This window comes from Hemibagrus wyckioides, linkage group LG09, assembly GCF_019097595.1.
Source record: "Hemibagrus wyckioides isolate EC202008001 linkage group LG09, SWU_Hwy_1.0, whole genome shotgun sequence".
In the NCBI taxonomy this organism is placed as follows: Eukaryota; Metazoa; Chordata; class Actinopteri; order Siluriformes; family Bagridae; genus Hemibagrus; species Hemibagrus wyckioides.
In genome coordinates this window covers 567291-578686 of record NC_080718.1, presented here as the reverse complement: position 1 = coordinate 578686, position 11396 = coordinate 567291, and the positions used below count along the sequence as shown (strand labels likewise).

The window sequence follows — 11396 nt, the reverse complement described above, 5'->3', positions numbered from 1 at the left end:
AGGTCGTGCGTTGGCGCTGTGTAACGACACTTCCTCACTCATTTTCCAAACATTTTGAAAGGGAGGAAGAAACAAACCTCCTTGGACAGGTTTTTATTGAAACGCCCTGCAAGTGAAAGGGCGTGGCGAAAAAGGCAAAAGTCAGAGATGAAGATGATTAGGTGAAGTGAAAAAAAAATAAAAAAAGTAGCAATAAAGTGTAGCATAGTGTGTAAGTTAAATTTAGCAATTAATTGTAGCATTAAGTGTGTAGCGAGTAAGTTAAATTAAGCGATAGAGCACGAAATGAAAAACGCCACCCTCCTCCTCCAATCTCCTCCACCTCCGCCATCATCTTCGTCTGATCTTCAACGTAAATTCAACGTAAAACCAGTTTATTTCTTTACATTCTCTTTTATTATGTATTATTATTGTTTTATACATTATTTGTTATTTATAAAGTACATTTTTCTTATTTAAAAAACATGTAACAAAAAAAATTGGTGTGAAAAAAAAATATTGGTTTATTTTATATGGATTTTAAATGTATTTTTCAAGGACTTCAGACCGCTACTGTGTGTGTGTGTGTGTGTGCGTGTGTGTGTGTGTGTGTGACGTCAGCTAGAGTGAGGAAGAGGTTGGATGCATCATCTTTAAACTGTTCCCAGCGCACACACTAGTTTAGATTTCATATTTTAACTGTGACTTTAGTTTGTATATATTATTTGAGAATGTATTGCAATAGTTTAAGCATGTATAGCTTTTATATTTGTAACGGAGTGTAGTGCTACGTGCTGTGATGTAAACCTCATCTTAATAAGTTTACTTGCCAGTGAAAGCTTTCATCGCTTGTGGTACATTGTTAGTGCACCCGCCTCCCATGCGCGAGACCCGCTCAGAGTTGTCTTTATATATTATTTCAGAAGTTCTCGCAATAGTTTAAGCAACATATCTCATATATATATATATTAGTTCCAACGCTAAAATGTTGCTCATGTTGTGCTTAAGTGTGCTATTATTTGGTAATTATTTGGTAGAGCACCCACTTCCCATGCTGGAGACCCGGGTTCGAGACCCACTCAGAGTTGTATTTATATATTATTTCAGAATTTCTTGCAATAGTTTAAGCAACATATCGCTTAAACGGTAATAGCAACAATGTATTTTTCACGGACTTCAGACCGCTACTGTGTGTGTGTGTGTCGTCAGCTAGAGTGAGTGAAGAGGTTTCGGGCTTCGTACGGACATGTAAGCATGGTCAGCCAGCCAATCAAAGCTCAAATCTTTCTCGGAAAAAGGGGAAATCTTTCTCGGCCAATCACATTGGCCCGTTACATCCGTTACATGTTTCTTCCCCAATCCCTGCGCTGAAAAGATGGACAGACAATGATGGCCACGCCCGTCCGAGCCAATCGAATCTCTCGCAATTTGATCATTCTCCGCTAATCGCGTTCGTTCGCGCCGATGGGCCTGCCCACGGAAACGGATGAATCCGCCAATCAAATCGCGCACGCACAGTGACGTGTCATTCAAGTTACGTGTTTTCGCCTGCAGTGTGTGTTTTCCGTATATCGCGTTTTTACCTGTTTATTTTAATAACTTTTGGACTATTATAATCATGTGCTGTGATTAACCTTAATTTTTAGGAGGATTTGGAACATTATACCGCCCCAGGTAAGACCTGTTTTTTGTTTAAATCCATGCCTCAATGTGTATCATGTATTGATATGCATTATAAGTATACAAAAAAATTATTCATCATAGTGTACTGGTATTATTCACCATAGTGTACTGGTATTATTCATCATAGTGTACTGGTATTATTCATCATAGTGTACTGGTATTATTCACCATAGTGTACTGGTATTATTCATCATAGTGTACTGGTATTATTCATCATAGTGTACTGGTATTATTCATCATAGTGTACTGGTATTATTCATCATAGTGTACTGGTATTATTCATCATAGTGTACTGGTATTATTCATCATAGTGTATTATTATTATAGTGTGCATTTTTATGTACAATTTATAATATAAGAGGGCTGGAAATTGTACGGAATTGCATGTTGTTCGTTTTTATTTATTTAATTATGATATTATTCAATTCAACATGCTGAATTTAACTTTCACAGATTTTCAACTACTAAAGCCTCAAAAATCAAAAGGCCATGGCAGTTTTCCAGCACAGGTGTGTGTCCCTCTGCAGCTGGGGACAGACCTGCTCCTCACCAGAGGGTATGTATAGAAAAGACAAAGCCATACCGTGTAATCTTTAGGTTTTGTGCCAACTGACAGTGTTTTTTTTAATGTTACAGATAAGCAAATGTCCAGTGCAGGCCTGTGGACACATGACTTTTTTCAGATTCTCCCACTAGAGTTATTGAGGAGAATTTGGTATGTAAATATCTCAGTATATTACATCTGAAATATCTCACCTAAACTCTTTACCCACTGCTTAAATTTTACTGCCATATATGTAGACTGTTAATGTATATTTTCTTCATCATGTTTTATGCATACTGGCGCAAACTGGTGCTGTTTCCATCGAGCCCAGCACTTTTATCAAGCATGGTCCCCACACCGAACCCGCATTCGGACCCTGGACATGGACCCTGGAGCCTCAGCAACCAGCACTCCCCAGCCCAGCAGCGCTCCACCCTACTTGATGGTCCATCAACCAAGCCGTGTTCCTCCAACAGCATTTCAACCACCTGTGCCACGTCAACCACGTGCATACATTAGGTGAAGGCCGACACTTGCAGAAAGTGTGGTTGTTCTAGGACATCAGCAACTGGACATAGCCAAGACAAGGCCAGAATTTATTGTCCAGTGACAGAGATGATGACAGAACAACAGTTGCTCAAAAAAATAAAGAAAATATAGATATGTTGCATATAGCACTTGTATTCTTACAAAGTTACATGTATTTTATATTTAAATATTTGATGTTTAAATAGTATTTTTCTGTTTTGTTTATAGTTTAATATATTGCTATTTTATAATGTGTCACTTGTATTTATTATTAGGGTACATGTATTAAATAATGTATTATTTGAATTGTATTTGCACATTATTCGACTGCTGCTATACGTACTGTATTGTCTCTTTGCACTGTCTTTTGTCTTGCACTGTTTGCACCATGTTGCACACGATGTACTTTATGAAGCTAGGACAGCTTACTTTCCGTCCTTAGCTCTGTGTTTTGTAATTATGTTATGTTGTTTATGTAGCACCAGGGTCCTGGAGAAACATGGTCTCATTTCACTGTGTACTGCATCAGCTATATGTGGTCAAAAGGACAATAAAAGATTCTTGACCTGACTTGAATGTATTCTTTGTTTTATCATTATAAGTTTATTTAGGTGTGTGCTTCAACATATATATTTAATAATATAAATATTGGTAGGTTTTTGTTTTAATTAAAAAAATTACAAAACAGGTGCATATAAATCACATGTGGCACTCTGTCTCTCCTTTGCTTTCTTTCTTTTCTTCTCTCTTCTCTCTTTTCTTCCTTCCCCTCCTTCCCCATTTTTTTCCTTTCTTCCCCACCCAAAGCAGACTATTGAACTTTGGCGCAGCTAGTAGAGCGGTGGACTGTAGGTGCTTACAAATGAACATCCTTAGGTTGCCGTTTCAAATCCGGCTCGAAGGATGGCGTTTACCAGCCTCCGGGAAGCACGCCGTTTGTGTGCTGCCGCTAGCTCTGGCCGGGCGCAAAAAAGAGCTTGCTTTCCTGACCGGGAATCGAACCTAGGCCGCCGCAGCAAGAGCACCGAATCCTAGTCATTAGACCACCAGGGAGACCCAGACGGGTTTGTGGGCCTCGTGCGGCTGGGCGCAGCACCCAGGATTGGCCTCTAGTGGCGATTTATGGCAATTCCGGATGAGTTACACCCGAGGAAACAGCAGTTTAAACAAATTCGCTTTAAGATCAACAGACTGTCTCAAAAGACTTAAAAGAGGTCTCAGCTGCAGGGTCACCAGTTTGCAGTCTGTCCAGAGTCCCCGTGCGTGTACACCTGGTGTTCTCCAGTTTCCTCTCATCTCCAAAAGACACGCCAGTAGGTGGATCGGCTGAAACAAATTGCTATTAGGTATGAGCGAGTGCTTGAATGTGTTTGCTCAGTGCCCTGTGATGAGCTGGTGAACCATGCAGGGTGTACTGCTCACCGATCAGGTCTAGACAAGAACAGGTATCTCTGTCCTATGGAAAAGCTTTGACGTGCAGCGATGCACACAAACGTTCACATCTGACCGTTTTGGCCCATCGCTTTTGAGGTGCCTGGTGGACAGAGTGAAACCCTGCGCATTAGGTCCTCTCTGTATTTACTTAGTTTAAGTCAACGCACCGGTGAGGGCGGCCACGCGTAGAAACCTGAGATTGCAAACCGGATTGTAAAGTTTGTCGGTGAAGAAGGGTCCAACATCGACAAGCACGTTTATAGGCCCCAGTAAATCTGGCCTAGCACCCCTGAAACTGCTGCGCAATGTGGCTCGTAACAGACAAAATCGCCAGGGGTCCCATTTGCCAGGTCGCTGCCAAAAGACATCCCTGAGCCCTCCCTTCGATAGCTCAGCTGGTAGAGCGGAGGACTGTAGGTGCTTACAAATGGACATCCTTAGGTCGCCGGTTCAAATCCGGCTCGAAGGACAGCTTTTACCAGCCTCTGGGAAACGCGCCATTTCAGTACCTCGGCTTCTTGCGGCCGCTAGCTCTGGCCGGGCGCGAAAAAGAGCTCGTTTCCCTTACCGGGAATCGAACCCGGGCCGTGGCGGTGAGAGCGCCGAATCCTAGCCACTAGACCACCAGGGAGACGCAGACAGGTGTGTGGGCCTCGTGCGGCTGGGCGCAGCACCCAGGATTGGCCTCTAGTGCCGATTTACGCCAATTCCGGATGAGTTACACCTGAGGAAACAGCAGTTTAAACAAATTCGCTTTAACGTCAACAGAATGTCTGCACAGACTGTCTCAAAAGACTTAAAAGAGGTCCCACCTCTCAGCTGCAGGGTCACCAGTTTGCAGTCTGTCCGGAGTCCCCGTGTGTGTACACCCGGTGTTCTCCGGTTTCCTCTCACCTCCAAAAGACATGCCAGTAGGTGGATCAGCTGAAACAAATTGCTATTAGGTATGAGCGAGTGCGTGAATGTGTTTGCACAGTGATGAGCTGGCGAGCCATATGGGGTGTACTGCTCACCGATCAGGTCTAGACAAGAACAGGTATGTCTGTCCTATGGAAAAGCTTTGACATGCAGCGAAGCACACAAACGTTCAAATCTGAAGGTTTTGGCCCATCACTTTTGAGGCGCCTGGTGGACAGCGTGAAACCCTGTGCATTAGATAGATAGATAGATAGATAGATAGATAGATAGATAGATAGATAGATAGATAGATAGATAGATAGATAGATAGATAGATAGATAGATAGATAGATAGATAGACAGACAGACAGACAGATAGATTCAACTTCATTGTCATTGCAGAGTGCAGGTACATAGCAATGAAATGCTGTTTAGCATCTACCAGAAGTGCAAATAGTAGAAATTCTGCCAATGAACAGGTGCAGATAAATATGTAAATATGTACATCGATAAATAAGGCTATGTCAGAGTGTGCATAGAGAAGTATGTGCAAGTAGTATTTACAGTAGATAAAGTGACAGGTGTAATTATAATTGTGCTAAAAATGTGTGCATTATGTAAAATGTATGTACAACAGTAACAGATAATATACATATATTATATAGTATGTATAAATATAGTATATGTAAATGTATATAAATAGATAGACAAATAGATAATACTAGGTGTAATCTATGAAATGGACAATATGTACAATAATTATATTACACACTGAGAAAAAATTATATTATAACAGAATGTACAACAGAATGTTTAACAGTGAAAAATATTATATTAACAGAATGTACAGAGTGGAGCAGAACTGTAAAGTGGTAAGTGTAGAAAGACATGAGTGTCCTAGTGGTGTAGTGTAGAGTTCAGTAGATTTATGGTTGAAGGAAAAAAACTGGCCCTAAACCTACTGGTTCTGGTGAGGATGGACCTGTATCTCCTCCTGGATGGAAGGTTGAACAGTTTGTGACTCGGGTGGGAGGAGTCTTTGATTATTTTGTGTGTTCTGCGCAGACATCTACTGTGGTGAAGAGACCCAATGGCAGGTAGTTGGGTGCCGATGATGCGTTGGGCGGTTTTCACAACCCTTTGCAGAGATTTCTTTTCACACATCGTGGAGCTGCCATGCCACACTGTGATGCAGCTCGTCAAGATGCTCTCAATGATGCAGGGGTAAAAGTTGGTCAGGATCTTGGGGGATAGGTGAACTTTCTTCAGTCTCCTTAGGAAGTAAAGACCCTATTGTGCCTTCCGAAACAGAGTTGAGGTGTTCAGATGCCAGGACAGATCCTCAGAGATGTGGACACCCAGGAACTTAAAGCTGGAGACACGCTCTACTTCAGACCCGTTGATGTAAATAGGGGAGTGTCTGCTGCTGTTAGATTTCTGGAAGGTCTGGAGAAAGTGCAGGCCACTCCATTTGAGGTACCCCAGCCTCCAGCAGCTGTTCCCTAATGATGCGACCTCGATGAGCTGTAGGATTGTCGTCCATGATGAAGAAATTAGGCCTGTATTGTTCATGCAGGGGCACAATGACTGGATTAATGATGTTATTCAGGTAGTACTGGCTTGTCACTGTACCATTCACAAGATGTAGGGCAGTTCTGTATTGAGTAGACACACCTGCCCAGACTGTAACACCACCACAGCAGTGGCTGATGCATAGCGCTCTCCTTGACGTCTCCAACATCGTTGGCAGCCATCATTTCTGCTCAACGTGAATTGACTTTCATCAGAGAACAGCACTGAGGTCCACTGGTCCCTTGTCCAGCGTAAATGCTCCCTGGCCCGACGCCTGTGCCTGGTGGTGTGGTCAGGTACCCTTGCAGGTCGTCTAGCACGCAGACCACATTGATGTAAACGGTTTCAAATGGTCTGACATGACACTTGGGTGCCTCTTACCTCCCTTAAATGTGCCTGGAGTTGAGTGGCATTCATCATCCGGTTCCGCAGGGCACTGTTCACAATGAAGTGGTCATCAACGTGGGATGTAGACAAAGGACGTCCACTTCTATGCCTTTCTGTGATTCTTCCAGTCTCTCTGTATCTCTGTTGCAACCTGCTGATGACACTCTGTGACACTCTAAGCTCAGTGGCCACTTCCCTCTGAGAACATCCTGTTTGAAGCCTCGCAATGGCGAGGTACTGTTGGTCAATTGTTAGGTGTGGTCTTGGTTTCATGATGTCAAAATGTAAACAGCATGATGAAGAGGACTGTTTAAATACCAATTCTAATTGAACCAGAAAATGTATTGGTCAATTCATGGATCAAACACCAGTTGTGAATTTTGCCGTTAAGCACCTTGTTAGAAAACAGCAAGTTATGCAAAAAGTACTGAAACACTGAACACTGAAGTTGGACATGTGCATTCAAAAGTGTAGAGAAGGTCAAATTAAGTTCACCTGTAAAGGTTATAGTGCATTTTAGGTGCATCCTGAAATTTCACCCGAAAGCCGAATATCCTTAACTTTTTTTTAAATTTATATTATTAAATCTATATTTAATAATATAAATATTGATAGTTTTTCGTTTATAGATTTCTATACTTTGTTAGTATTTTATAATAATTTATCACTTATGTATATTGTTATGGTGTGTGTCTTGGGCTGTATTATTCTTATCTTTGAAAAAAAAAAGACAATATTTCTAACAGTAGGTCGTACTGAGAAGCCATATTTTGCAGATAATTAAATAATCGAAGTCAACTAACTACACAGGACTTAGAACTTGACTCATTTTGATAGCAGGACTGTTTCTGTAGACTAACAGTTGCCATTTCAAAACAGAATGCAATATTTAATCCTTGTCTGAGGTGGGATTCGAGCCGGGTCGCTGTGGATGGGAGGGGGACTTGAATTTTTACTGATTTTTTTGTAAAAAAACACATTTTTAAATAAAAATTTACAAAACAGGCGTATATAAATCACACGTGGCATTCTGTCTCTCTTTTGTTTTCTTCCTCTTTCTTTTCTTCTCTTTTTTTCTCTTTTTCTCTCTTTCCCCTTCTTCCCCATTTTTTTCCTTTCTTCCCCACCGAAACAGACTATTGTTCCCCAGCTTCAAGCTACTAATGCTACAATTACAAAATATATAAAATTGCCAAGACTAATGCAGTTGACATCATAAGTACTAGCAGAAAATGGAAAATGTAAACAAACAAACAAATAAATAATAAGAGGGATCATAAACAATGCATTTTTTTTATTTAGCTCTGCCTTTACATAACAGAAGTTTACATATAGTCCACAAGATACAATAAAAAAATGAATTAACAAAAATGAACCAGTCATCACAATCATGATTTAGTGTAAAACCAGTACTCAGGGTTGTTAAAAGTGACCCATTAATGGAAATAAATATTATATTGTGGAAATAACTTCTCGTTAGCCAAGCTAATCAACTCGGTTGAGGGTTTTAGAGTGTAATTTAAACCGGCAGACAAGTTCACTAGCAGGTTAACTAAAATTGTCCGTCAGCGCGCTAGCACAAGACTTAGCATGATTAAGTGTAAAAAATCGGCACTACATCTAGTGGCTGGGGTTCTTCAGTTTATAATAATAATAATAATAATAATAATAATAATAATAATAATAAATTGTAATCTGAATATAAAATAGAGAAAATATCAAGATAAAGTATCTTGTGTAAAAATTAATCTTGTGTTATTCCACAATTCTCAAATGATATAGTAGAAATCCCCAACTGTATTGTACAGTCTCACAGCAGCAGGGAGGAAAGACCTACAGTACCGCTCTCTCAAACACTTGGGGTGAAGTAGCCTACCACTACAGGAACTGCCCAGGGTCATCAAAGACTTCCAGAACCTGACCATCATCCTCCTTTCTCCCACCATCTGCTCTGACCTTTGTTGTAAAGTGCAGTGGAATTGTCTGTCCAGTCCAGTTTATAGTTGAGATGAACACCCAGGTACTTACCACTGAAACCAGAAGTTTACAAACACTGTATAAAAAGACACATAATCTTTTTTTCTCACTGTCTGACATTAAATCAGACTAAACCTTTCCCGTTTTAGGTCAGTTGGGATTACCAAAATTATTCCTATTTGCTAAATGCCAGAATAATAAGAGAGAGAATTTTGTAGAGAATTTTTTTTTATTACTTTCTTCAAAGTCAGAAGTTTACATACACAAAGATTATTATACTTTAAACAATTTGGGAAAGCCAAGATGCTGATGTCATGGAAGCTGTTGATAGGTCAATTGACAACATTTGAGTTAATTGGAGGCACATCTGTGGATGTATTTTAAGGCACACCTCAAACACTTCCTTGTGTGACACCATGGGAAAAATCAAAAGAAATCAGCCAAGATTTCATCCTTGGGTACAATTTCCAGATGCCTGAAAGTGCCACATTCATCTGTTCAACAATTATACACAAATATAAACACCATGGGAATGTCCAGCCATTGTACCACTCAGGAAGGAGATGGGTTCTGTGTCCCAGACATGAACCTGCTTTGTGCGAAATATGTGCATCAACCACAGAACAAAAACAAAACACCTTGTGAAGATACTGGCTGAAGCTGGGAAGAAAGTGTCATTATCCACAGTGAAACGAGTCCTGTACCGACATGGGCTGAAAGGCCACTCAACAAGGAAGAAGCCATTACTTCACAAACAACATAAAAAAGCCAGATTACAGTTTGTAAATGCACACAGGGACAAAGACCTTCATTTTTGGAGAAATGTCCTGTGGTTTGATGAAACTAATATTGAACTGTTTGGCCATAATGACCATCATTACATTTGGAGGAAAAATGTAACAATGTCTCTCTTTCTCTCTCTCTCTCTATTTCTCTCTCTCTCTGTCTCTCTCTCATTATTCTGGCATTTATTTAGCAAATACAAATAATTTTGGTAATCCTATTATGACCGTCGTTACATTTGGAGGAAAAAGGGGGAAGCTTGCAAGTCTGAGAATACCATCCTAACTGTGAAGTACGGGAGTGGCAGCATCATGTTGTGGGGGTGTTTTGCTGCAGGACGGACTGGTGCACTTCTCAAAATAGTTGGCATCATGAGGAAAGAACATTATGTAGAAATATTGAAGCAATCTCAAGACATCAGCCAGGAAGTTAAAGCTTGGTTGCAAATGTGTCTTCCAAATGGACATACCACCAAATTAGTTACAAAATGGCTTAAGGACAACAAACTCAATGTTTTGGAGTGGCCATCACAAAGCCCTGATCTCAGTCCTATAGAAAATTTGTGGGCAGAGCTGAAAAGGCATGTGGGAGCAAGGCGGCCTACAAAACTGACTTTGAAGAAAGTAAAAAAAAAAAATTCTCTCTCTCTCTCTCACTCACTCTCTCATTATTCTGGCATTTATTTAGCAAATACAAATAATTTTGGTAATCCTAACTGACCTAAAACGGGAAACATTTAGTCTGATTTAATGTCAGACAGTGAGAAAAAAGGTTATGTGTCTTTTTATAAAGTGTATGTAAACATCTGGTTTCATCTGTAAAGGCAGTTAATCATTCCTCACTATGTATGCTCACCCTAGAAAAAATGTTTCACAGCTTACAAGAGGAAAATTTCTGTTTGTTTTGGGGGTTCAGTGTTGAATTATTTTGTGTTGTTACACTCCACAGTGGTGGTTAATTTTGGAACGGATTTGCAGCGAGAAAATAATTCATTTGTTTATATTAATTGAAAATGTTTGATAAGTTAAATAGAAGGAACATCGGTGTGATGATATAAAGGGTTAAACTCTAAACAAATTGTTTTGTGACACCAAGTTAGTGTTGTGCAGTTCCTGCAGTTAACTACAGCTAGTAGTCAGTGTAAGTGACCTTTCATCTGAGGGTTTCATCAGTTTTCAAGATTATAACACAGAAGCAGTCACCCACACGTTACACAGCATACAGATCAGAAGAGTGAATGTCAGAATGAATTTACTGAATGAAATAGCTTTTCTTTTCTTTTTTAAACACTTTTCAGTTTCAAACATCTGAATCAGTGTTTATAAGTTAGGTCTGGTGATTAAGTTCAGCTGGAGGATGTGGAAAGAAAACAAGGCCTGTCCCTGCACTTTCCTTCACTTAAAGCACTCTGAAATTTCCTTCAGGATGAATGTAAAAGTTTACAGAATTGCCATATTTGGCTGAGGGTCTGTGTGCTCAGCTGTTTAAAGAGGCAGAAGGCCATCATACAGAGGTGGCAGCAGGAATAACACAGACTACTGACTTAACACCTTACTACACACTGTGTCACTTTAAATTTCATTCATCTCAGGTTACTTTTACAAGCATTACT

At 40.2% G+C, this 11396-nt stretch overlaps 1 non-coding gene across 1 annotated transcript; it reads left to right on the top strand.

Annotated features, from left to right (window-relative positions):
- Positions 1-4548: 4548 nt before the first annotated feature.
- Positions 4549-4637, top strand: trnay-gua (transfer RNA tyrosine (anticodon GUA)). Its single transcript is given in 2 exon segments — positions 4549-4585; positions 4602-4637. It is a non-coding gene; the product is annotated as a tRNA-Tyr (tRNA).
- Positions 4638-11396: the final 6759 nt, after the last annotated feature.